The 26,123-nt window shown below is 43.7% G+C and overlaps 1 protein-coding gene across 1 annotated transcript in view; it reads right to left on the bottom strand.

Moving 5' to 3' along the window:
- The window catches only part of LOC126484137 (uncharacterized), a 375,463-nt gene that overhangs the window by 325,394 nt on the left and 23,946 nt on the right, over positions 1 to 26,123 (bottom strand). The gene's annotated exons all lie outside the window — the stretch shown is intronic.

Below are 26,123 nucleotides of genomic sequence, written 5' to 3'. Positions count from 1 at the left end.
TAATTCATCACAAAAAATGACTTTTTGCCATTCGTGCACTCAGGTTCGTCGTTGAGTACACCATCGCAGGCGCTCCTGTCTGTGGTGCAGCGTCAAGGGTAACCGCAGTCATGGTCTCCGAGATTATAGTCCATGCTGCTGTAAACGTCGTCGAACTGTTCGTGCAGATGGTTGTTGTCTTGCAAACGTCCCCATGTGTTGAATCAGGGATCGAGACGTGGATGTACGATCCGTTACAGTCATGCGGATAAGATGCCTGTCATCTCGACTGCTAGTGATACGAGGGCGTTGGGATCCAGCACGACGCTCCGTATTACCCTCCTGAACCCACCGATTCCATATTCTGCTAACAGTCATTGGATTCGACTAAAGCGAGCAACAATGTCGCGATACGATTAACCGCAATCGCGATAGGCTACAATCCGACCTTTGCCGAAGTCAGAAACGTGATGGTACGCATTTCTCCTCCTTACACGAGGCATCACAACAGTTCCTCCAGGCAACGCCGGTCAACTGCTGTTTGTGTATAAGAAATCGGTTGGAAACTTTCCTCATGTTGGCACGTTGTAGGTCTCGCCACCGGCGCCAACCTTTTGTGGAGGTTCTGAAAAGCTAATCATTTGCATATCACAGGACCTTCTCCCTGTCGGTTAAATTTCGCGTCTGTAGCACGTCATCTTCGTGGTGTAGCAATTTTAATGGCCAGTAGTATACATACAGGGTGATTTTAATTAAAGGTATACTTTCAAAACGCAGTGTAAATAACACCACTGGTCCTGTGACGCCAAATTGCAACGGAATATTATCGGAGAAGGGGAAAATCGTATGGCAGAAGAAAAAAATAATTTTAAAATTGATCAATAGATGGCGCTGTATGTGTCACAATACGTAAATGAAAACACTTGTCATGCGCACGACCCATTGAAGATGGTATAAACACGCCGGGTATAAGGCTTTTCCTCCTTTGGTGTCTGCGACGTTCGCCATGACTGTCTCAATGCAGGATCGCGCACTGCTTGTGAAGCTGTACTACATGAATGATGACTGTGCACACATCGCTCTGCGGAGGTTCGAAACAATGAATTGGTAGAAAAAAGGCGTTGGTTCGATGACTGCCATGAGTGTGGAGAAAATGATTCGGAAATTAGAAAAGACAGATTCTTTTGGTGTGCAACCTGGTAAAGGTTCTGAGCACTATGGGACTTAACATCTATGGTCATCAGTCCTCTAGAACTTAGAACTACTTAAACCTAACTAACCTAAGGACAGCACACAACACCCACTCATCACGAGGCAGAGAAAATCCCTGACCCCGCCGGGAATCGAACCCGGGAACCCGGGCGCGGGAAGCGAAAACGCTACCGCACGACCACTAGCTGTGGACCCTGGTAGAAGGAGGAAACGAATTGATTCGGCGTCGGTGGAAGCAGTGACCATATCAGTGCAGAAGAAGATGAGTGTTGGTGTGCAAACGTGTAGCGCACGGAGAACTGCCCGAACATTGGACATACCCGTGAGCACGGTGCGTAAAATCCTACGAAACATCCTTCTTTGCTATCCATTCAAAATTACCCATGTGCACGAGTTGCTTCCTGTTGATCTCTGCTTTAGAATTTCTTGCTCGTGTGGAAGTGGACAAGGATTGGCCGCAGAAGATTTTGTGGACAGATGAAGCCCATTTCCATCTGACCAGATATGTCAAAGCACAGAATTGCCGAATATCGGCGACCGAAAATCCACACGTAAATCAACCAGTACTACTTCATCCTGAAAAGGTCACTGTGTGCTGTGGGTTTACGGCACCATTTTATCATAGGGCCATATTTTTGCGAAGAGACAGGTGCTTCCGGTTCTGTTACCTGTACCGTCATTGGTAAGCACTATGAGTGTCTTTTGCGCAACCACGTCTTTCCAGTCCTCCAACAGCGGGAACGAGTAGATGGGATCATTTTTATGCAAAATTGCGCACCTCCGAACATTGCAAATCCAGATAAGCAGCTGCTGAAGCGCCATTTTGGAAATGCTAGAATTATCTGCCGCCATTTCCCTACAGCCTGGCCATTCCGATCACTTGATCTTAATCCGTGTGACTTCTGGATGTGGGGCTATTTGAAAGATAATGCGTTCAGTGTTCCTATTGCAAACTTAGCTGCATTGAAGGCATGCACTGCGCAACACATTCTGAACATGACCCAGGAAACACTTCGATCAGCTGTAGAAATGCTGTTACTCTATTTCGACGTTGCTGAAAACGGTGGACAGCATATTGAACATGTTTTGCGCCATTCACTCGGAAATTATTAATCCGATCTGATTTTGATTGATGCTTTTTATGCGGTTTTTTTGCCTCAGAACAATTAAAAATCGGTATTATTGATGCTTTTCAGGCGGTTTCTTGCCTCAGGACAATTAAAAACTGATGTGGATGATGCTTTTTTACGGTTTTTGGCCTCAGGACAGTTAAAAATCTATTTTTCCCATTCGATGTCATATGAACTTGCCGTGGTGGATAGACTTACTTAACTAGAATTATCACACCTGTACACCCATGCACAGTGAGTACTGCAGTTTGTTTAACGTCAAACGTATACCTTAGGCATTGTTGTATGATTCATTTGTCATTTCTAGTAGCCCACTATTAAATTATGATGCTTAAAGCGCCGTCTATTGCTACATTTTGTAACTATTTATGTTTCTTCTGCCATACGTTTTCCCCTTCTCCGATAATACTCCATCGCAATCGAACGTCATTCTGACCAATGGTGTTATTTCTACAGCGGTTTTAAAGTTTAACTTTAATTATAATCACCCTGTACTCTGCAGACCACTGCTTTAGCATTCCCTTTGTTAGCGGCGGTTAAGTTCGACAGAACATTGGTTATTCATTCAATCTCGGCAATTTTTCACCTTTTAAGAAACCCATTTTCCTTGCGCTGCATTGTTGTTTCTTTCACTTCATCACACTTTCTGTAAAACTTCACAACACGATCAGTACATCAGTACCATGTGAAAAGTGTAAGGACAATAATGCAGTGAGTTCAAAATAGGAAAAGAACTGCCAAAAGTGAATGTGGGATCAAGTTTCTTTCGACGTTAACTTTCGCTAAACACAAAGGATAAACCAGTGGTTAGTAGACCATGTAAACAAGAGACAAAAATCAGCGTGAGTGAACTCTGCGTCAGTTTTATAGGTAAAAATAGCAATATGTATAGACTTATTATGTATCCATGTCTCCAGAATGACCACAGATGATGATTTAAAAATAAAGTAAAACCCATCTGGTGAAAATTCTTTTTAATTTTCTGCAGCACAAGCAAACGTTTTATATGCGGCAGTCAAATACGACGATACGCTTGTAAAAAAAGTAAGTAAACTATTTACTACTTCAAAAGTAATCACCATAACTGTTATCAGATGTATCGCACTGTGACACAAGTCCGCCAATGCCTTCATGGAAAGAAATGTTTGCAATTGCCTGCGGAACTATGATTGTACCCAGGAGTGACCTCATGGTCCGAAGCAAATCGAGGGCCACCAGGGTCTTTTTCAGCGCTCCAAGAATATGAAAATTGCATGGAGAGAAGTCTGGATCGTATGGAGGACTTGTAAGGATCTCCCAGCAAAACTTTTGCAGCTCAATTGAAATGATCTTGCCAACTCGTGCGGCTTACAAGTCCTCCATCCTGTCCAGATCTTCCCCTACGCGACACCTACATTTTTTGAGCCCTGAAGAAAGACATTCGTTACCGTCGATTTGCTTGGTACAAAGTGGTGCACATCTGGGCACAATCATGATAGCGTGGGCAACGGCATATATTTTTCTATGAAGGCATGCAACGTCTTGTCTCACAGTGAGATGACTGGAAAGTTACAGGGATTACACCAGTATTCAAAAACGGTAGTAGGAGTTATCCACTAAATTACAGGCACATATCATTAACGTCCATATGCAGCACGATTTTGGAACATATTTTGTGTTCGAACATAATGACTTACCTCAAAGAAAACGGTTTGTTGACATACAGTCAACATGGATTTAGAGAACATTGCTCTTAACTCGCATGAAGTGTTGAGTGCTACTGACAAGGGATTTCAGATTGATTCTAGATTTCCGGAAGGCTTTTGACACTGTATCACACAAGCGCCTGGTAGTGAAATTGTATGCTTGTGAATATCATCTCAGTTATATGACTGGATTCGTGACTTCCTGTCAGAAAGGTCACAGCTCGTAGTAATTGACAGAAAGTCATCGAGTAGAACAGAAGTGATTTCTGGCGTTTCCTAAGGTAGTGTTTTCGGCCCTTTGCTGTTCCTTATCTATATAAATGATTTGGGAGACAATCTGAGTGGCCGTCTTAGGTTGTTTGCAGATCACTCTGTCGTTTATCGACTAATAAAATCATCAGAAGATCAAAACAAATTGCAAAACGATTTCGAAAAGATATCTTTATGGTTCGAAAATTGGCAGGTGCCCCTTAATAACAAAAAGTGTGAGGTCATCCACAAGAGTGGTAAAAGGAATCCGTTAAACTTCGGTTACAGGATAAAGCAGTCAGATCTAAATGCCGTAAATTCAACTAAATACCTAGGAATTACGATTACGAACAACTCAGATTGGAAGGAAACATAGATAACGTTGTGGGGAAGGCTAACCAAAGACTGCGTTTTATTCGCAGGACACTCACAAAATCTATCAGATCTACTAAGGAGACTGCCTACACTACGCTTGTACGAACTCTTTGAGAATACTGCCACACGGTGTGGTATCCTTACCGGATAGGATTGATGGAGTACATCGAAAAAGTTCAGAGAAGGGCAGCACGTTTTGTATTATCACGAAATTGGGGAGAAAGCGTCACTGAAATGATACAGAATTTGGGATTGACATAATTAAAACAAAGGCATTTTTCGCTACGGCGGAATCTTCCAACGAAATTCCAAACACCAACTTTATCTTTCGAATGCGAAAACATTTTGTAGACACCGACCTATATAGGGAAAAACGATCACCATGATAAAATAAGGGAAATCAGAGCTCGTACGGAAAGATATAGGTGTTCGTTCTTTCCGTGTGCTATACGAGATTGGAATAACAGAGAATTGTGAAGGTCGTTCGATGAACCTTCTGCTAGGCACTTAAATATGATTTCAGAATGTCCATGTACATGTAGATGTATTAACAGTTATAGCGAACACTTACGGGACAGTAAACAGTTAACTTACTTTTTTACATCTCTCTCGTTTATATTTGTCTGTCCCTTATATCTTAATAACATTTTCTAGTAAAACATCGAAAAACATTGCTGAATTTTTGAATGCTTATTTTAACGGTCGCAAATTTAAGATAAGGTCACCTTAAAATATTTAGTTCGGTGGTGAGAGGTTACACCCAAGCCATTTGTCGCATTTTTAACAGTAATCTAATGTACATTCTCTGAGCAAAAGTACCCGGACACCTGCTAGTGGATATTATGGTGGTTTGTTTACGATCTTCACCCTTATGACAGCTTGAACTCTGCTGGCTGTATTTTAAAAGAGGTGTCTGAATGTCTTTGGAGGAAAGGCAGCCCGTTATTCCTCAAGAGCCGAATGCAAAGAAGATAATTATATTGGACGTCGGGGTCTCGAACGAAGTCGCTGTTTCTTTTCTATAATGAAGGGTCCACCTCTCGTGACGTCTACTGGTATATTCTGCGTTGCATAAGGGCACCCTGATACTGTTGATCAAATAGTGTATGATATAATACCCTAGGTTATATTTGACAAATGACAGAAGCACTTGAAGTTTCTAAGAAACAGGTTCATCCTAACAATAATGCAGTCCTCACTTACACTCGTAATTTTCTTTACAAAACTATCTGGTTAGAGTCATTCTGCAACATTCCCCACGACAGTCACTGAACATTAAGTATTTTTAGCGCAATTATCATTTCTCATTCCATGCTACCATAGATTTTAAAAAGTTGGCGCACTTGAAAACGGTGCCGTTTCTAGTTGCACTGGAAATGCTTAATGTTCAGTGATTTTAGGAGGGAATGTTTCAGAGTGAACTAACGAAGTAGTTTTGGAAAGAAAATTACGAGTGTGGTTGCGGACTGCGTTACTGTTACGATGAAATTGTTGTCTAGTAAATTTCATTATTTTCATTGCCTTCCCCTGAGTTCTTTAATTAGTCCGCTTCTTTTTATCGCACTTCCAGTCCTTACCTTCCGTCGACATTTACCTCAATTATAATAGGCACAATAGTTAATACATCTAAGATGCTCTCCATCTCGTCTCGTCACTACTTTTATACTCGACTTACGCATTAATTCTCTACGTGAAATCTCAGATGTGCTCTGTTCGAAAAGCCAACAGCGGCAAAACTACACTGTCCAATGGAAGTCCATATCCCAAACACCGTATGATCCCTGACGAAATGGTCGCTGGCAATTTATTTTAAATAATCATAAAGGTGTGATGGTGTCGGTCCAATGCGTAGAACCTGCCTGCCTTGAAGATTCCAGTTCAAGCCCGGATAGGGATGTGAATGTTCTAGTCTCTCCACGGCGGCTCCATGTCCATTCAGCCTGCAATCAAGTGAGCGCCGGCGATCATCCCCAGGGGTAAAAGGTGGACCAGTCGATGAACTCATCACCCTCCCCCTCCTAGCGTCGAGGCGAAGGATGGTTGCATTATGCTTGGCATCAGGCCAATCGTCTGGTTACGGCCTTGTGCCACAGACTTTACTTTTTGGTCGTCAGAGTATTCGTTCATAGAGTGAAACTTTCACTGTGGTGCTGTTGCACACTATTTTCCAACTTCTTGATTGAACAAAACAGAAAGCCGTGCCGGCACATGGGACATTGCCTTTCACCCTCTTAGCTACTCTGGCACTACTTATATTAGCATCCACACAGTGTCAAATTCTCTCTGAACCTTTCTCCTAATTCACAAATGTAACACTGCCTCTGGTACATAGTTTGCGGGATTCCCTGTAAGAAAAGATGGCTTGGCAAAAGCCTAATGGTGGTTCTGAACGATTCTTTCATTCTGGAGAAGAGAGTGTGCGCAGGTTTGTAACTTACTGGGAGAGGCCTAGAATGCAGATCCTTGCCATTCGCTGCGAAGCTCTAAGCTACTGGACTATACAAGCACTCTTCACGACTTGTCCTCATAACGTAAAAGTTCGAAAATATAGATAAGACACCATCTACCTTAGCTCAGAAGTAGGCTTCGCTATTAGGTGCTTCAGCTCACTGGAAGTAGCCACTATTATTTTTCTGTCAATAGCCTTACGACTTGTTTAGTGTCGTCCTCCATCGTTTACAGTTTCCTCGTAACTTGTTCATCCCTATGAAACTACGACACCCAGAACCCCCTACTACCGTTTTTACGTAGCAGTAGTGTTTCACATTGTCTGTCTGCCCTCGCATCGTGTAATGCCACTTCATCTGGTAGGTTTTCAGTAGTCAGCTCACCTAGCTTACTCTCCTTAGCAGCTCTTCATACCATGTTTTAAATGTCCACTTAAATTTTAGCCTTCTCAGAAGGTTATGCATCCCATATGCCTCCAGATTCTCCTTCTCCATATAACCCACGAACCAGAGATAATCTATTGACCTCCATCAAATGGCTTCTATTACTGCTTCTGTATAAGGGATTGTTTACTCGTCTTATGGAGTGGCCCTGTTCGTGTTTTGGAAGAGCCGTCCATAACTCTGTTTCACAGAAGCAGTTGTACGTTCATAATCACTTGTCCCCATAATCGCTTGTTATCACGTTAATCACATGAACTACGACAGCAAGTGCATAGCAAAGTGCTCAAACAGATATGGTTGCCATGTATCTCGTTAACATACAGCAGCCTTCACTCATTGACGATTCCGAAACAATTTGCTGACTATCACAATTAGTAGGGTACAGTGGTATGTAATGTGCTAGTCTGGAGAGTGTAATTGCTACCGCTGTCAGTATTACTGAATCTGTATATCAGGTACGCCAAGGGGCCCGGCTTCGATTCCCGGCAGGGGTAGGAGATTTTCTCCGCTCAGGGACTTGGTGTTGTGTTGTCCTCATAATCATTTCATCCCCATCTCCGACGCGCAAGTCAGCCAATGTGGCGTCGAATGCAATAAGTACTTGCCCTTGGCGGCCGAACTTCCTCGAATGGGGGACTCCCGGCACACAATGCCGTACTCTTATTTCCATTTTGTACACCAGGTGTGTAATAAGTTGTTTCAGTGGCTACGTTATAGACTGACGAACCTGTAACATAGTAGATACCGGTCACTTTTTGTTCGCTGCTTCCTACTGGTGGGATAGTTGTACTCCTCCCTGCAAATATGGTCATCGGACTCTGCCGTGTACCTCTGTAATCTGCAGTGTAATCTTCACGCCAGTTTACTGGTGTTTTTCTGCTGCTCCATACCTGTGGTATCTGGTGGACCCTCCCTGACAGAATCCTGAGCACTCCTCTCAGAAGCACTGATACAGCCCATATTCCTCATTGTGCCGCTGTTTCTTGGTGGTGCTTCTTACTTGAAGCTCCTAACAATTTGTCTATAGAGGCTTCAATTGTTCATTCTGCAGCATAATTCAGACTTTATGTTTCCTGACAAAGAGATGTAATATCATGTTAAAGGCAACAGAGTTTAGTTGAAACAATATCAATATAATTGTACAACCTTCACTCAAGACCACTCCTCAAAGACGAAGACGTAGTTTGCGGCATGTACGGTGGACTTTAAGGGATTTCGTCGTTGTCATGTCTTGTCAAAACAGACTCTTCGAAATAAACGTAGCGTATGTGGTGCCACAACTGTAATCAAACAAATTTCTAGTACAACTAAAATCAAAATAGGTATAGCCGCAACTACTATTTCCATGGATACATATTTATTTGGTAGGAGAGGTAATTACAGGGATGTAGAGTAGAACACTTCTTCAGTTTGAAATTAAATCTTCTAAGCAGTGTGTGTCTACATCAGCTCAACTCATCTGCTTACTGGACTAGCAGCAATAACCCGGGTAACGACGTGTCAGCTGAGCGTCATGCTAACACTCTCACACTACGAATTAGGATTTGTAACAGAGGCGCTGGAGCAGATTGCTTCACGGCGCCAAATGGCCGAGCGGTTTGAGGCGCCATGTCACGGGCATGGTTGTGTGTGTTTTTCTTAGCATAAGTTAGTTTAGGTTCGTTTAAGTCGTTTGTAAGTCTGGGGGAGGATAATCTCAGCAGTTTCGTCCCTTAGGAATTCGCACACATTTGAACATTTTAACACATTGCTTCTCCGGTTATGGTTCAAATGGCTCTGAGCACTATGGGACTTAACATCTATGGTCATCAGTCCCCTAGAACTTAGAACTACTTAAACCTAACTAACCTAAGGACAGCACACAACACCCAACCATCACGAGGCAGAGAAAGTCCCTGACCCCGCCGGGAATCGAACCCGGGAACCCGGGCGTGGGAAGTGAGAACGCTACCGCACGACCACGAGATGCGGGCGTCTCCGATTAGAACTGACAGTTAGGCCGGATCGCATAGCGTAAAACTGGGTGAATAAGAACAATGGGGTAAATAAAAACGAAACTTCCAAAACACTTTTATGCCTTTGTTTCTGAAGATAAGTGGGAAAATAATTCAAATGTTTGTTTGTCTAGGTTGGTAGTGAACCAATATAGAGAGCAAATTGTCAACTTCAAAACTTACGACACTGTCTGCTGATGTTTTGCTCATTAGGTGCCTAAGATCTGATGTGGTGCTCATTTTGCCAACATCGAAATTTATTTTTTATTATCGATCTAAATTGCGCTGTTTTAATTTAATTTTATGGGAAGCAAATTTGCAATCCCATTTCATTAACCAATAGTTCCCTTCTTAAAGTATGGTTTAATCTGACTTGGGTTTCGGCTAACTGAAAATGTGTGGTTGTGTTTTCGGAATATGGCAGCAGTAATAGTGTTCCGTGAGGAGAAGACAATGAATTTAACGAAAACGTTGAAACACTTGGTACTGTTCTCAATAAAGAAAGATAAGGTCTGATTGAAATATATATAAAAAAGGAAGCAGCGATTGAGATTGTATAGTTGTAAAATTTGTTACATGGAGACAAAGGCTATGTTGATGTTTTATTTTTCCTTGAGGTAAAAGTCTGACTAACCGCATTTATTTTAACAGATGATGGATCATGAAGGAGATGTTGTTCGATAGCTTTTTGTTACTTCTGGGGAACGCTTACAGACTCAAATATATCACTTTCAACATGTTGTCAGTGGCTTAGTGTTATAACGAACCAAGTTCATTATTTTAATGTCACATTGAAGTAAATAGAGGTACAAAATTTTTTATCTGGAAGAAAGAATAAAAAACAACACAATTCATGCCTTATTTTAGCTTTTTGTATTGAATAAAACGTTTTTTAAGACATAAATGTTGTTTCTTGTTTGCCTAGGTCCAAAACAGATTTCCACATGTCTCTATACACACCAAAGGCCAATAAATTAAAAAAAAATAATATTAACACTGCATTTTCTATTCAGCCCTCTCTGTGGGATGAACATGATGACTATGTTTTCATTTTTTAATGTTATAAAAGCCTGAGCTAGGTTTCGAAAACAAATAATAAGCTTAATTGTCTGACTACCAATTTTGTTTGAAAGACAATAAATAGTTGTTTTAATTAATGTAGTAATCATTAATAACGATATGAAACGAATATTTCCTGCCATTTCGTTTTCCAATACGGAGAAGGGCAGAACATGTAAGGTTACTCGTAAGTACCTCCGTGGTTTCAGAAGGTGACTGCAAAAACTACGAGACGTAGAGAAAACAGGAGTGCACACAACTTTGTAAATGAGATTACAGACGCTCAATATTGACTTCATTTGTGCTGTGGCAATTCGTTGACACGATGTTTCCGGGAGGGTGCTACGGTTAGTCCGCTTTGTAAATCTGGTGACTGGGTTAGCTGTATGCAAGCGCGAACCTATTACATGCGACAACAGGGCGACGAAGGTTAACAATGAATCATGAGGGCAACACAACTTACAGGTGCAATCTGTAATTATGGGAATTGTACACACCGTTAGCAGGCTTCCCTTCACCAGGTCACGTTGATACATACCAATAACATGCAGCAAACTCTCACTGGCTCTGTGATAATCTATCGACGGACACGTAAGTCCCGATGGTAGTCAGATGGTTAGATTTAGGTACAGGACTTACAGTCCCATATAATTTTGATTGTGTTCATTCTATTTTATGCTACCAGATAGATCTTTGCTTCTTATGATCCAATATAGGACACAATTTTTTTCTAATAAATTTCTATTTGTACGCTGTCTGATTTAAAGTATGACTCTGATTACAGGGAGCGCTACGGAAATTTGCTGCAACCACACCTTCTTAATGAGCTTGACCTGCTCCTGTATGAACACTCGTGAAACTTTCTGATCACGTGGGAGAACTCAAATGTTATCAGTATGACAGGCCTCCGATCCTAATTGTACCCTCGTACTCACAGATTTCATTGGTCCTTTAGTGGAAGCAGCAGGGATGGCGGAATGCTTTCCATAAACATACGCAATTCCACAGAGGTACTACAGACTGTAACCGTGAACTGGTAGGAGTATTATTAGCACGGAAGTTGTCAGATCCACTAGAGTTCCAGTTTAATTCACATGCAGGTTTTCTGTTAAGAAAATAATCATGAGAAGGTACGCTAGTCTCGTAGCAAAGACAGTACGAATCGTTTTCTTCCACAATTTGAGCCTCCATGGCGGGTAATCAAGTTCTACGTTAATTCACATGTCCTTCAACGTAGCACATAATTTTCCTTGTTGTCGGAAATAAATTAACAAATAAGCTGCTGCGCTGCTCCTAGTCTATCACCATTTGTCATCCGAGCTATTCGACGCTGAAGATTTAACCAAGACAGCTGAAGGTACTAATTACAATTTGCCCCGAATCGCGCTATACTAGTGGAAATCAGTATAAAGGTACGGTTAATTGTAGGAAAATTAACAATGTCGGTTGGAATAGTTGTACACAACGAATATGAAATTGTATGAAATCTAGTATGCCGATAAATTCAGTCAAATGATGTTGCATTTGCTGTCAGTAGTACATTGTATAACGAGACGTCAGCAATTCAGGTGGTAGAGGGTGGAATACACATAAGGGAAGTGGCCTTTGTGCTGTGTTAGTGTGTACGTAGGTGCCCTTACTGCAGACAGGAAACAGACACCATTAGTACAGTGAATGCTGCGTATACAAACCACGATTATCACACTGCCACGTGGATAGCAGTTATCATGTGATGAAAAAGTAAAAATCGGTACGTACAAGGAAATGGGACCATCTGATCGTCAAATTGCCAAGACGGCGAATTGCTCATGCAAAGTGATTGGTAATTTCGTTAGACTGGGCGCACGATGTGGACAGAACGGAAAATATGAGCACGAAGAAAATTATCTGAGGCATAGAAAGGGTTACCTTTGCGCAAATCAAAAACCACAAACCGTTATTCTTCTCAAATGGTTGCTGATTTATAGTTCCCATGACACATGATATACATCTTGCACACAAGAACGACTGCAGAAACTAGCATTAGCACCCAAACATAAACAGGCTATATTTGAGTTTGCTGAACAATATACTGAAGCACCAAAGAAACCGGTACAGGGATATGTAAACAGGCAGAATACGGCGCTGCGGTTGGCAACGTCTATATAAGACAACAAGTGTCTAGCGCAGATGTTAGACCGGTTACTGCTGCTAAAATGGCAAGTTATCAAGACTAAGTTTCAACGTGGCGGTATAGTCGGCGCCCGAGCGACAGGAGAAAGCATCTCTGAGGTAGCGATGAAGAGGGGATTTTCCTGTACGACCATTTCACGAGTGTACCGTGAGTATCAGGAATTCAGTAAAACATGAAATCTCCGACATTTCTGCGGCCGGAAAAACATCCAGCAGCAACGGGACCAACGATGACCGAAGATAACCGTTCAACGTGACAGAAGAGCCACCCTTCCACAAAGTGCTGCAGATTTTAATGCTGGGCCATCAACAAGTGCCAGCGTGCGAACCATTCAACGAAACATCATCGACATGGGCATTCGGCGACGAAGGGCCACTCGTGTACCCTTGATGACTGCACGACACAAGGCTTTACGCCTTGCCTGGGCCCGTCAACACCGACATTCGACTGTTGATGACTGGAAACATGTTGCCTGGTAGGACGAGTTTCGTTTCAGATTGTTTGTAACGGGTATGGAGGCAACCTCATGATTCCACGGACGCAGCATGTAAGCAGGAGACTGTCCTAACTGGTGGAGGGTCTGTAATGGTGTGGGGCGTGTGCAGCTTGAGTGATACGGGACCCTGATACGTCTAGATACGACTCTGACAGAAGACACGTACGTAAGCATCCCGTCTGGTCACTTGCGTCCTTTCGTGTTCATTAATACATTCCGACGGACTTAGGAAATCCAGCACGACAATGCGACACACCACGCGTCCAGAATTGCTACAGAGTGGTTCCAGGAGCACTCTTCTGAGTTTAAACACTTTCTCTTGCTACGAAGCTTCGCAGACATGAACATTATTCAGCATATCTGGGATGCCTTGCAGAGCGCTGTTCAAAAGAGATCTACCCCCTCGTACTCTTACGGATTTATGGACAGCCCTGCAGGACTCATGGTGTAAATTCCTTCCAGCACTACCTCAGACATTAGTCGAGTCCATGCCACGGCGTGTTGCGGCACTTCTGCGTGCCCGCGGTGGTCCTACACGATATTAGGCAGGTGTATCAGTTTCTTTGGCTCTTCGTTTTATATGTCACGGACTTCAGAATGGGATAAAGTGATCTTCAGTGACGAGACGAAGTTTAATTTAGATGAGCACAAAGGGTTTCTGTATTATTGGTATGATATGAGAACATATATGCAGGTAATAGGAGAAATTTTGATGGTGGAAGTGTTACTATTTGGGCAACGATCTGCGCTAAAGGTGAATGACATATCGCTTGGCTGAACGCGAGAATGAACTCTATGTATACCGAGATGTTAGAATTGATTAGAGTGTATGAGTACCTACAGGGCAAATGTCTAATGTTTCAACATAAACCGTAACAAAATCAATGCGTAATAGAATTTTTGACGTAATTATGAAGAATGGTGTTTGGACAAGGTACTAAAATGCAGTAATTCAAAAGGAAACTGAGTACCTTTATGCCAGGTTCCATACGGGAAATGCAAACGCCTTATTTTGTTACTTATTTTTTGAAAGAAACTTTGTGATTCCGTCATGAGTGTTTATTTCTTATAAGCAACTATTACTTTCATAGTAAGGTCCATACTCGGATACTTCAGGCACTGTCTTACTATTTTCGTCCAATCCCACCTCTATGCTGATTTCCAGTACGGTACTCACAGTCGGTTCGAGATTGCCTGCACGTTTAAATTCAGATATCGAAAACTGTGTGTTAAGATTTTGTATCTTTCTCAATTTGTGCATGACACGCTCTGAGATGGCAAATAAAATATCAGCAGCACGGAAACTATCACTTTTCTGTGAATAGCCTAACGCAGAGCACCTACGAATTCTGTCCGGAGAGCACCTAAACGAGTGTGTTGCGATAACGGATGCTTCTTGCCCCTAAGTCTTATTTGGACTACACGCTATCTTGTTTGCTTCGAATACACCTCACTGTCGTCGTTGTTCGCGTTTCATTATCAAGAGGATGCACAAACGCTATGTCGTTGATACTTCGCTAGTCGATTGACCCCTTTTGTTCACGGTAGGAGGAATTATTTGTCACCGTGCATGTTAAAAAATCGTACATCTTTGCGACATAATTGAAAATACTTTACGTAAGAATCCACATCCCAACGTAACTTTTACTCTTACATAATAAAAGCTGAGGTCACAGATTTGTCTTCAGTTCTATAATAGATCTAAGATGAATTTTATTTTGTAAGCGTATTACAAATCTGTAACGTCGCTTTACGTGCGTTCTGGATACGAAGTAGAATTTCGACTTCATCTGCCAATGAACTCCCCGACAGCTGTTCCCTCCCTGAAGTAAAGAGGAAGTGGAGAGTCGTGATACGAAGTGTGATAGAATCTAACCCGTCTTCAAACAGCACAGTTAAAACGAAAGTTTTTTATAGCGCAGTTGCACTCACAGGTTGATCTTACTACAGTACGTAAACTTCTCGAATATATGGCCTAAAAATCAAGGCAGATCACATATTCTTCGTTCCCAAGTCTAATAAATAGTTCTGCATATTTTCGACAGTTGTTAAGCAATATTTTCGTGCATTTTCTGCCTGCCACTTATTTTCATTTTCTATGACATGTAGACGAAATTGAAAAAAAATTTATGCTTTTCGCTCTTAAAACTCAAGACTCTTCTGTAAATAACACCACCGAATTTAACGCATCTCACGAAATCCCTAGTTATAATCGATTATCCACACAGATAATAATACTAAAACAAAGGAAATATTCAAGTCACACAAGGAACTTTCGACCACTCATAGTACTGAATGGAACTCAGGGAGTTTATAAAGTTTGTCCCGCAGGGTAATGAGTCTTCGAAAAGACCGGATAGCAACTACCCTAACTGCTTATGGCGATTACAGTACAGATAAACTACATAAAAGTAAAATGTACGACAGTAGATATTGGCTGACGTAGCGCATTTCAGTAAAATTCTAGTGGATGTGTTAACCTGCTATTTCAGATACGCCGATGACAAAAAAGAAATTAATAAAAATATTCCCAGTAATAAGCAACCATTATTCAGCTATTTCGCTTCACTTAAGCTAAGTTGCCTTCGTCTAGACAGTCTGCCATCATACATCGAGTACCTCGTAAACAAAACGGTGAATACTCCATGAAACATGGAAGACTTAGGAGAGATCGCTCTTTATAACAATGGCAAGACATGTAATGTGAAATAAAAGCTGGAGTAAAACACTTGCCTCAGTGCACTCCAGTGTTTGTCAGCCAGCACGTGTACTTATTTATACGTTTATGTATTGTTAATAATAATTTATTTATTTCCTCATTTCTGATACGGTGATACTGATAAGATCGGTGTATTGTCTAGGGCACTTGTCAGAATATATAGGAGCCGTGGAATCTGACGCGCCTCCTCGATGAAATATGCCGAACGCTATTTTCAACAGCTTTTGAAAACTACATTCCGCATCCAGTGTTTATGTTCGCTGTATACACAAACGACTGTCACGTATTTTGTTTGTCATTATATATTTTTTAGAAATGTACAGCATTGTGGCATATCAGAAAACGTAAATATGGGACAGACAAACGTGATGAATAAATAGATGCGTAAACGAACGGAAGCACTCAACCGCAAGTATATAAATAAACAATCCGTTATCGTCCTAGAAATATCTCTCCTGCAATGAAATGTTTCCAGTCTAGAACAGATTCAGAATGAAAGGCAATATTCCACCAAAACATTAATTGGATTTCTGCACAACCTTTTTAAACTTCTGTGAAATCTACTACCATCCTATAATCTCACAAGCAATCTACTCTCTTAAAAATTACGACAGATAGCAGGGATAAATCGAGTGTTTCACAGGGATCGAGTGGACTGTAATTATCGTATGGTAGCGAAACATGTTAGATATACTAATGCGTCAATGCGAAACCGATTTACGCTGGAAAAAGTTAGTTAAAATTTTACTCTCTAGGTACAAATCTGGTGCTGTATATGGAAGAGAGGCGTGTAGAAATGTTTCGTTGTGTAATGGATTAACAACGAGACTTGGGTAGGAAAGAATATTAACCGCCATTTATATAATTTGTTCAGTACGAGCACTTAGACATCAACGACATGATCACTAGTTGCTCGCAGCAGTTCCGGTGGAATCCAAGCAAAGTGTTCCTGTGTGCTGGCCTTCAGATCAGGTAGAGAGCGAATGTGTCCCTGGTAATGGAGTTCCTTTAGATACCCTGAGAGCCACAAGTTACATGGTTCAGATCAGGTGACCTTCGAGGCCATGAATCTGGAAAACGTCTGGGTTACATTTAGCAGATCTTTCACAGGACGAGCGACAGAACGTATTGCGCCAGTTCGTATGAAAACAGTGCTTTCCGCACGGTTGTGCTCTTCCAAGGCAGGGATCACATGCTGTACAAGGTGGTCTCAATAGCGTGCAGACATCATGCTACCCCTGAAAGGTCTTCTGGCTATATTCCCTTCAAAGAAGAAAGGACCGAGAATCAAGGTCCTTGTGAATCCACACCACACAGTCACACACGGCGAGTGCAGTGGCTGTTTTCGGTTAACACTAGGTTTAACAGTACCCCGAGTTCGGCAGTTCTGCATTCTCTGCACCCTCTATTGTAAAATGTGCTTCGTCACTCAAGAGAATGTTGCCCGGCCACACGTCATCAATTTCGATCCGTGCCAGAAACAGCAGAGCAAATTCAAAACGTTGCTGTAAGTCATGAGGTTCCTGTTGCTGCACCATCTGGACCTTGTACCGGTACTAGTGGAAAATCCCTTCCGTACTGTTGACCATAGCATGGAAAATGCTCGTCACATTGCACGAACCGTAGCACTACGTGGGGCACGTGCTACATAGTCACCTACAGCAACAAGAGCCTCGACAATAACTTCGACCAGGAGAGGACGCCTTCCTTGCCGTGTTTTCGAATTTCACCATCACCTTCTTTAAACCATTTAACGACGTCAGGCCTCTCCTCAGACCTTTTCAGTCGACGACACTATTTCGGTGGAGCTCTGTAGTTGCTGCCGTTCACATAAAAGAGTTTCATTAACATCGCACGGAGTCTCTTCTCAATAGCTGTACCGTTCATTCACGTTATAACTTGTCACATGACTGGAGAGATGTCAAATTTTCCAATAAGTAACCAAAATTGGAATCTTTTTTTTTCCAGCGTAAATAGCTTCTACATACAGCGTCAGAATGTCTACCAAGTTTTGCTGTCAATTACTGCCCACGGTGCGCCTCTATGAGTTGCTGCAATTTAGTGATAAGCACCAAGACACCGAGAACGACATGGCCGCAGTAAGAGAAATAAGATCGCACATAAAGTCACTCTATGGAACCACCGTTGATTTTCGAATTGGCCGACAATGACAGCGACTAAGAATCGTGGGAAAACTGTAGCTCTAACATAAATTTAGGCTACAGATAAAAATAAGGGAACCAAACGAAACATGGAGCGTACAGGTTTCGCAGCAAATATTTTAATTAGAGCCGTAAAACGTGAGAGTGCAAAAAGAGTAACAATCATCAAGGACAGTTACTGCTAGAACTTTATACTACTGGCCTTTAAAATTGCTACACCACGAAGACGACGTGCTACAGACGTTAAATTTAACTGACAGGAAGAAGATGCTGTGATATGCAAATGATTAGCTTTTCAGAGCATTCACAGAAGGTTGGCGTCGGTGGCGACACCTAAAACATGCTGACATGAGGAAAGTTTCCAACCGATTTCTCATACACAAACAGCAGTTGACCGGCGTTGCCTGGTGAATGTTGTTGTGATGACTCGTGTAAGGAGGAGAAAAGCGTAGCATCACGTTTCCGGCTTTGATAAAGGTCGTATTGTAGCCTATCGCGATTGCGGTTTATCGTATCAAGACATTGCTGCTCTCTTTAGTCGAAATCCAATGACTGCTAGCAGAATATGGAATCGGTGGGTTCAGAAGTGTAATACGGATAGAGGTGCTGGATCCCAGCGGCCTCGTATCACTAGCAGTCGAGATGACAGGCATCTTATCCGCATGGCAGTAATGGATCGTGCAGCCACGTCTCGGTCCCTTAGTCAAAAGATGGGGACGTTTGCAAGACAACAACTATCTGCACGAACGGTTCGACGACGTTGGCAGCAGCATGGACTATAATCTCGGAGACCATGGCTGGGGTTACAATTGACGCTGCATCACAGACAGAAGCGCCTGCGATGGTGTACTCAACGACGAACCTGGGTGCACGAATGACAAAACGTCATTTTTCGGCTGAATCACGCTTCTGTTTACAGCATCATGATGGTAGCATCCGTGTTTGGCGACATCGCGGTGAACGCACATTGTAGGCGTGTATTTGTCATCGCCATACTGGCGTATCACCCGGCGTGTTGGTATGGGGTGCCATTGGTTACACGTCTCGGTCACCTCTTGTCCGCACAGACGGCACTTTGAACAGTGGACGCTACATTTCAGATGTTTTACGACCCGTGGCTCTACCCTTCATTCGATCCCTGCGAAGCCCTACATTTTTGCAGGATAATACACGACCGCATGTGCAGGTGCTGTGGAGCTTTTCTGGATACAGAAAATGTTCGACTGCTGCCCTGGCCAGCACATTCTCCAGATCTCTCACCAATTGAAAACGTCTGGTCAATGGTGGCTGAGCAACTGGCTCGTCACAATGCGCCAGTAACTATTCTTGATGAACTGTGGTATCGTGTTGAAGCTGCATGGGCAGCTGTACCTGTACACGCGACCCAAGCTCTGTTTGACTCAATGCCCAGGCGTATCAGGGCCGTTATTACGGCTAAAGGTGGTTGTTCTGGGTACTGATTTCTCAGGATCTGTGCACCCAAATTGCCTGAAAATGTAATCACAATAATATATTTGTCCAATGAATACCCGTTTATCATCTGAATTTCCCCTTGATGTAGCAATTGTAATGGCCAGTAGTGTATTTCATTACGAAGCTTCAAAATAAGTAAAGTAATGACGTCCGAGGTGAGCAGCAGAAGACACCGTCTGTGGCGAAAGACTATCGGCCTGTCTGCAGGTAGGGTGCAGCCCTTTTAAAAACAGCGCCACTAGAGGGCGAGGGGTACTGAGTGCAGCGCCTCGGTCTCTCTCTCCCCTTGGGAGAGAAACCGGTTCTCATTTTGACGTCAGGTTGAGTCAGCCTGACTTCCGTCATGGAGCGGCTGGAACGAGGATTTAACACGAAACCTCCAGGGCTCTTTTACCAGATAGACCATCACGGTCCTGCCGAGGTGAGTAGTGCTACAACAAATTTTTTACGTGTTGCCATCAGTAACACTTGAGCAAAGTTTCACTTCCATTTAAATTTGCATCTAAACAATAACAAACCCTAGAGTGTGGAACATACAGTAACATCTTAGTAAAGTAAACGTGGGCGGTGTTAAATTAGCAGTCTTACGTTATTGCGGACTTATTACCCAGAGATTACACTAGAGTCGCCAACAATTCTAACTTGACTTTCACAAAACGTACGAATTCTCACTAAGGGTATCAACTAGCTACTCATCATCAGCAGTGGTCAAAGTCCATCTGAATCCGGCACAACGACCATGGAGTACTGACACTGATTTTCTTTGACAGGACTATAAACTAACAAACAAGAATAAGGAGCAATCGTACAGGTTACTTGGGTGTTCTGTATTATCTAGAGTGCAGCCATTACCACTGAATGCCTTACCAGTGTTCGGAATCTTCAGTCTCTTTCAGGCCCCGATAACGCAGCGAGAAAGTATTTACTCAGAAGCTAAAGCTCAAATGTAGGTAACTCAAATGAAGTGATAGCCAGGAGCTATTTGGTGGAGTGTTGAAGGGCTGGATTAGGTAATAAACGACTGATGCTTTCAAAATACATTTTTTACATATAAAATGAACAAGAACTTAATCGTACCTTGAACTGATCACGTCCACAGTGTATTTAAAGAATCATGCATTATACATGAAAACTAAATCTTAACTTCTCTTTTAAACATTGAAACGCTCAATTAATTTTAAACTCCAGAAAATTACTGCGGCTAGAAGTCAAACAGTTCTTATAGAAACAAAATTCACTTGTGTCTTAAGTAATGCCTTAAGTAGAATTTGCAAGACACAACGTTAAAAATATATTAAAATCTTACACAGCATACGATTTCTGAGACGCTAAAGGAATTAAATTTTTCATATGAATAAGGCTGCACGTTGCCTCAAGAATTGCAGTAGCAACTGAGTGAGGCATCCATCAGTGGACGTAGATACAGTCATCAGATGGCTGAATTGATTACACGCAGCGGTAACTATGGACTACTAAGCCATGATGTACAAACCAGTTGTCAGCCGTCAGTACAAGCTCCGGGGTTTCCCAGCACACTTATTTAGATACTTGGAACACGTGAAAGAAATGTAATACAGGATCAGAACATATGAGCGCCGTTTAAAGGAATCCGTTCAGATTTCCACAAATGAACAAAATTTAACTACTTGGAATTTACCATCGTATTATTTAAGGAACCGTCTCAAAATATGCTTTTAAATCTACACTCCTGCAAATGGAAAAAAGAACACATTGACACCGGTGAGTCAGACCCACCATACTTGCTCCGGACACTGCGAGAGGGCTGTACAAGCAATGATCACACGCACGGCACAGCGGACACACCAGGAACCGCGGTGTTGGCCGTCGAATGGCGCTAGCTGCGCAGCATTTGTGCACCGCCGCCGTCAGTGTCAGCCAGTTTGCCGTGGCATACGGAGCTCCATCGCAGTCTTTAACACTGGTAGCATGCCGCGACAGCGTGGACGTGAACCGTATGTGCAGTTGACGGACTTTGAGCGAGGGCGTATAGTGGGCATGCGGGAGGCCGGGTGGACGTACCGCCGAATTGCTCAACACGTGGGGCGTGAGGTCTCCACAGTACATCGATGTTGTCGCCAGTGGTCGGCGGAAGGTGCACGTGCCCGTCGACCTGGGACCGGACCGCAGCGACGCACGGATGCACGCCAAGACCGTAGGATCCTACGCAGTGCCGTAGGGGACCGCACCGCCACTTCCCAGCAAATTAGGGACACTGTTGCTCCTGGGGTATCGGCGAGGACCATTCGCAACCGTCTCCATGAAGCAGGGCTACGGTCCCGCACACCGTTAGGCCGTCTTCCGCTCACGCCCCAACATCGTGCAGCCCGCCTCCAGTGGTGTCGCGACAGGCGTGAATGGAGGGACGAATGGAGACGTGTCGTCTTCAGCGATGAGAGTCGCTTCTGCCTTGGTGCCAATGATGGTCGTATGCGTGTTTGGCGCCGTGCAGGTGAGCGCCACAATCAGGACTGCATACGACCCAGGCACACAGGGCCAACACCTGGCGTCATGGTGTGGGGAGCGATCTCCTACACTGGCCGTACACCACTGGTGATCGTCGAGGGGACACTGAATAGTGCACGGTACATCCAAACCGTCATCGAACCCATCGTTCTACCATTCCTAGACCGGCAAGGGAACTTGCTGTTCCAACAGGACAATGCACGTCCGCATGTATCCCGTGCCACCCAACGTGCTCTAGAAGGTGTACGTCAACTACCCTGGCCAGCAAGATCTCCGGATCTGTCCCCCATTGAGCATGTTTGGGACTGGATGAAGCGTCGTCTCACGCGGTCTGCACGTCCAGCACGAACGCTGGTCCAACTGAGGCGCCAGGTGGAAATGGCATGGCAAGCCGTTCCATAGGACTACATCCAGCACCTCTACGATCGTCTCCATGGGAGAATAGCAGCCTGCATTGCTGCGAAAGGTGGATATACACTGTACTAGTGCCGACATTGTGCATGCTCTGTTGCCTGTGTCTATGTGCCTGTGGTTCTGTCAGTGTGATCATGTGATGTATCTGACCCCAGGAATGTGTCAATAAAGTTTCCCCTTCCTAGGACAATGAATTCACGATGTTCTTATTTCAATTTCCAGGAGTGTATCAACGGCTCCGACCGGTGTCTTCCGCAATCAGGTAATTATTTAACCACAATTTTTCCTGCACTCAGCACTCATTAATTACTTTGTAAGCCTCAGGTCAAATTTTATCACAGCCTTTATACCTACATTCAGCTCGATCCCGGACTCTAGACTCATTAAAAAATAAATTAATATATAAAAAACCTCACAGGTTAGCCCATAAGATTCACAATTTCCCAAGGAAATTTATCAAAGTTCACCATCAAAAAAAGGAATTTGCTGCAACAAGCGGACAAATCAAACCGGTCCCACAGGATGTTCACGACGCAGGCGATAAGTCACCATCATAGTGCCGTATCACAACAGCCATGGCTCCTCCCAAGTCCTGCTGTAGAAGTTCCCGTCCGCTACGTCCAACGCCAGCAAACTCTGTCGCCGCGACGCGATTCGAATCACCACTGAAGTCCGTAGCAAGTTCACAGCCATCACTAAGATCGCATCACGCCGTCTCAAAGAAAGCCCTCCAATCTTCCATTCTCTGCACGTCGCTCACCAAACGAGCACTACTGACAATTCACTACGGTCCTTCATATCCTCTGGTCACAACCGAAGAGCCGGCCGCTGGTGGCCGAGCGGTTCTGGGCGCTACAGTCCGGAACCGCGCGACTGCTACGGTTGCAGGTTCGAATCCTGCCTTGGGCATGAATGTGAGTGACGTCCTTAGGTTAGTTAGGTTTACGTAGTTCTAAGTTCTAGGGGACTGACGACCTCAGATGTTAAGTCCCATAGTGCTCAGAGCCATTTGAACTATTTTGAATCACAACCGAAGAATTGAGCACTGCTGACATATGAGGCAAATAGGATACTTGCGCAAAGGTACATCGACTCAACCGTCATGGCTCACTAATGTGCTGACGTATGTCAGTACTGCGCCATAGGGTCCTGAATGGAATAACAGGTCCTGCTCTTGCTGACGAGGATGTTTCCGTCCAGGCATACAGTTTTAGCCGCGAAGTTTCGAAACACTAAACGGTCCACAGAAGCGTAAAAGAAGTATTCTGGAAACAGTATCCAAGACTGTAGCTACGCCATTTGATTACTTCCATTAGTGCTGTTCTCGCAAGACATGCAGCAGAATTCCCATGAAGTGTAGAAAGTAGAACGGAGGTACTGACAGAAGTAAAGTTTCCAGGGCGTGTAGTGAGCAGTGATGGGCCAGCTTAATCAGTAAGAATGTTTCCCACGAAAGACAAAGTTCCAGCTTCGGTAACTGGAAATTTCGAGGGTATACAAAATTGTTAAGGCTTTCGTGGCCACTTGTTGACAAACTGCCTATTGGCTTCTGTCTCGGGTTCTTCGGCCGACGTTCACCTAAAGAGAAAAATCATTAGATGAACGTCGGCCGAAGAACCCGAGACAGAAGCCAATAAGCAGTTTTTCGAGGGTATGTTACATCGCGACCTATGTGCGACGTAAATAGAAGTTGCTGCTATGGTTTTGGTATAAATCTAAGACTACCGTGAGTTTCCAAGGGTATCACATTCATTCTAACCACAGATACGGATGAAAGGCGAGGTCATGCACCTGATTGATGATGTGATGAAGCATGCACTGGCAGAACTAAACTGCAAAGATAATGGGTTTCAAGCGGTAGCAAACAGAATAATAACTTCAGGCCGGAGCATACTGTGCACCAAGAATGACTGCCAGCAGTTCTTTTGAAGCGTGGTATACGAAGTAACACTGCAACGACAAACCATCGCAAATACACACAAAAATATTTTTTCATTATCCCCTTCCTAGAACTCCTGAAGATATACGTTGGCTGCATATTGAATCACAAAGTCCCTTTGACTGTTCAGAGATATCACTAAACCCGCCCAAAGATGTAAACAACCATGCATGAGCAGCGCCTATTAGACGGAGAGTGTCCGATAGCCGATCAGTCCGAGTCATTCCACCAGGAATGAGGTACACGGCTCATGTTCTCTGTAGTTAAATCATGCCTAGACGGCCAATACTGCAGTTCGGTCGCGGCCGCATTATTACTTTGTGACAGGAAGGGCTCTCAACCATGGAAGTGTCCAGGTGTCACGGAGTGAACCAAAGCGATGTTGTTCGGGCATGGAGGAGATACAGAAAGACAGGAACTCTCGATGACATGCCTCGCTCAGGCCGCCCACGCGCTACTGCTGTGGGAGACCGCTACCTACACATTATGGCTCGTAGGAACACTGACAAGAACGCCACCATGTTGAATAATCTTTTACGTGCAACCACAGGACGTCGTGTTGCGACTCAAACTGTGCGCAATAGACTGCGTGATGAGCAACTTCACTCCCGACGTCCATGGTGAGGTCCATGTTTGGAACCACGACACCATGCAGCGCGGTACAGATGGGCTCAACGATATGCCGAATGGACCGCTCAGGACAGGCATCACGTTATCGTTGAGTGTCGCATATGCTTTCATCTAGACAATCTTCGGAGACGTGTTTGGAGGCAACCCAGTCAGCCTGAACGCCTTAGACACACTGTCCAGTGAGTGCAGCAAGGTGGAGGTTCCCTGCTGTTTTGGGGTGGCATTATGTGGGACCGACGTACGCCTCTGGTAGTCATGGAAGGCACCGTAACGGCTGTACGAAACGTGAATGTCTTCCTTCGACTGATAATGCAACCATATCGGGAGGATATTGGTGAGGCATTTACCTTCATGGACGACAGTTAGCGTCCCCATCGTGCACATCTTGTGAATGACTTCCTTCAGGATAACGACATCGCTCGACTAGAGTGGCCAGGTTGTTGTCCAGAAATGAACCCTATCGGACATCCCTGGGAAAGATTGAAACGGGCTGTTTATGGACGACGTAACCCACCAACCACTCTGAGGGATCTACGCGGAATCGCCGTTGCTGAGTGGGACAATCTGGACCAGCAGTGCCTTGATGAACTTGTGGATAGTATGCCACGACCAACGCAGGCATGCATCAATGCTGGAGGACGTGCTACTGGGTACTAGAGGTACCGGTGTGTATAGCAACCTGTACCACCACTCTTAAGGACACGCTGTATGGCGGTACAACATGCAATGTGTGGTTTTCATGAGCAATAAAAAGGGCAAAATTTATGTTTATGTTGATCTTTATTTCAATTTTCTGTACACGTTCCAAAGAACTCTCTGAACCGAGGTGATGCAAAACTTTTTTTTTTTTTTTGCTGTGCGTGCAAACAAATTTATCTAGGTGCTGTTTTGACTGCGGTATAGGTAGGACAGATGCAGCGAGTCAGCGACAGCTCCCCGTGCGCAGACCACAACGTGAAATGCTAAAAAATAGAGAGTCGTGTTGAAATTAGGCTGACCCATTCTAGCGCTCAGCGGAAAAAACAGTCCATGACACACAGTTCCCGCAACCTCCTCAGC

This window comes from Schistocerca serialis, chromosome 6 (assembly GCF_023864345.2).
Source record: "Schistocerca serialis cubense isolate TAMUIC-IGC-003099 chromosome 6, iqSchSeri2.2, whole genome shotgun sequence".
Lineage (NCBI taxonomy): Eukaryota > Metazoa > Arthropoda > Insecta > Orthoptera > Acrididae > Schistocerca > Schistocerca serialis.
Note: the sequence above shows the minus strand (reverse complement) of the source record. Positions and strands in the feature narration are given on the sequence as shown.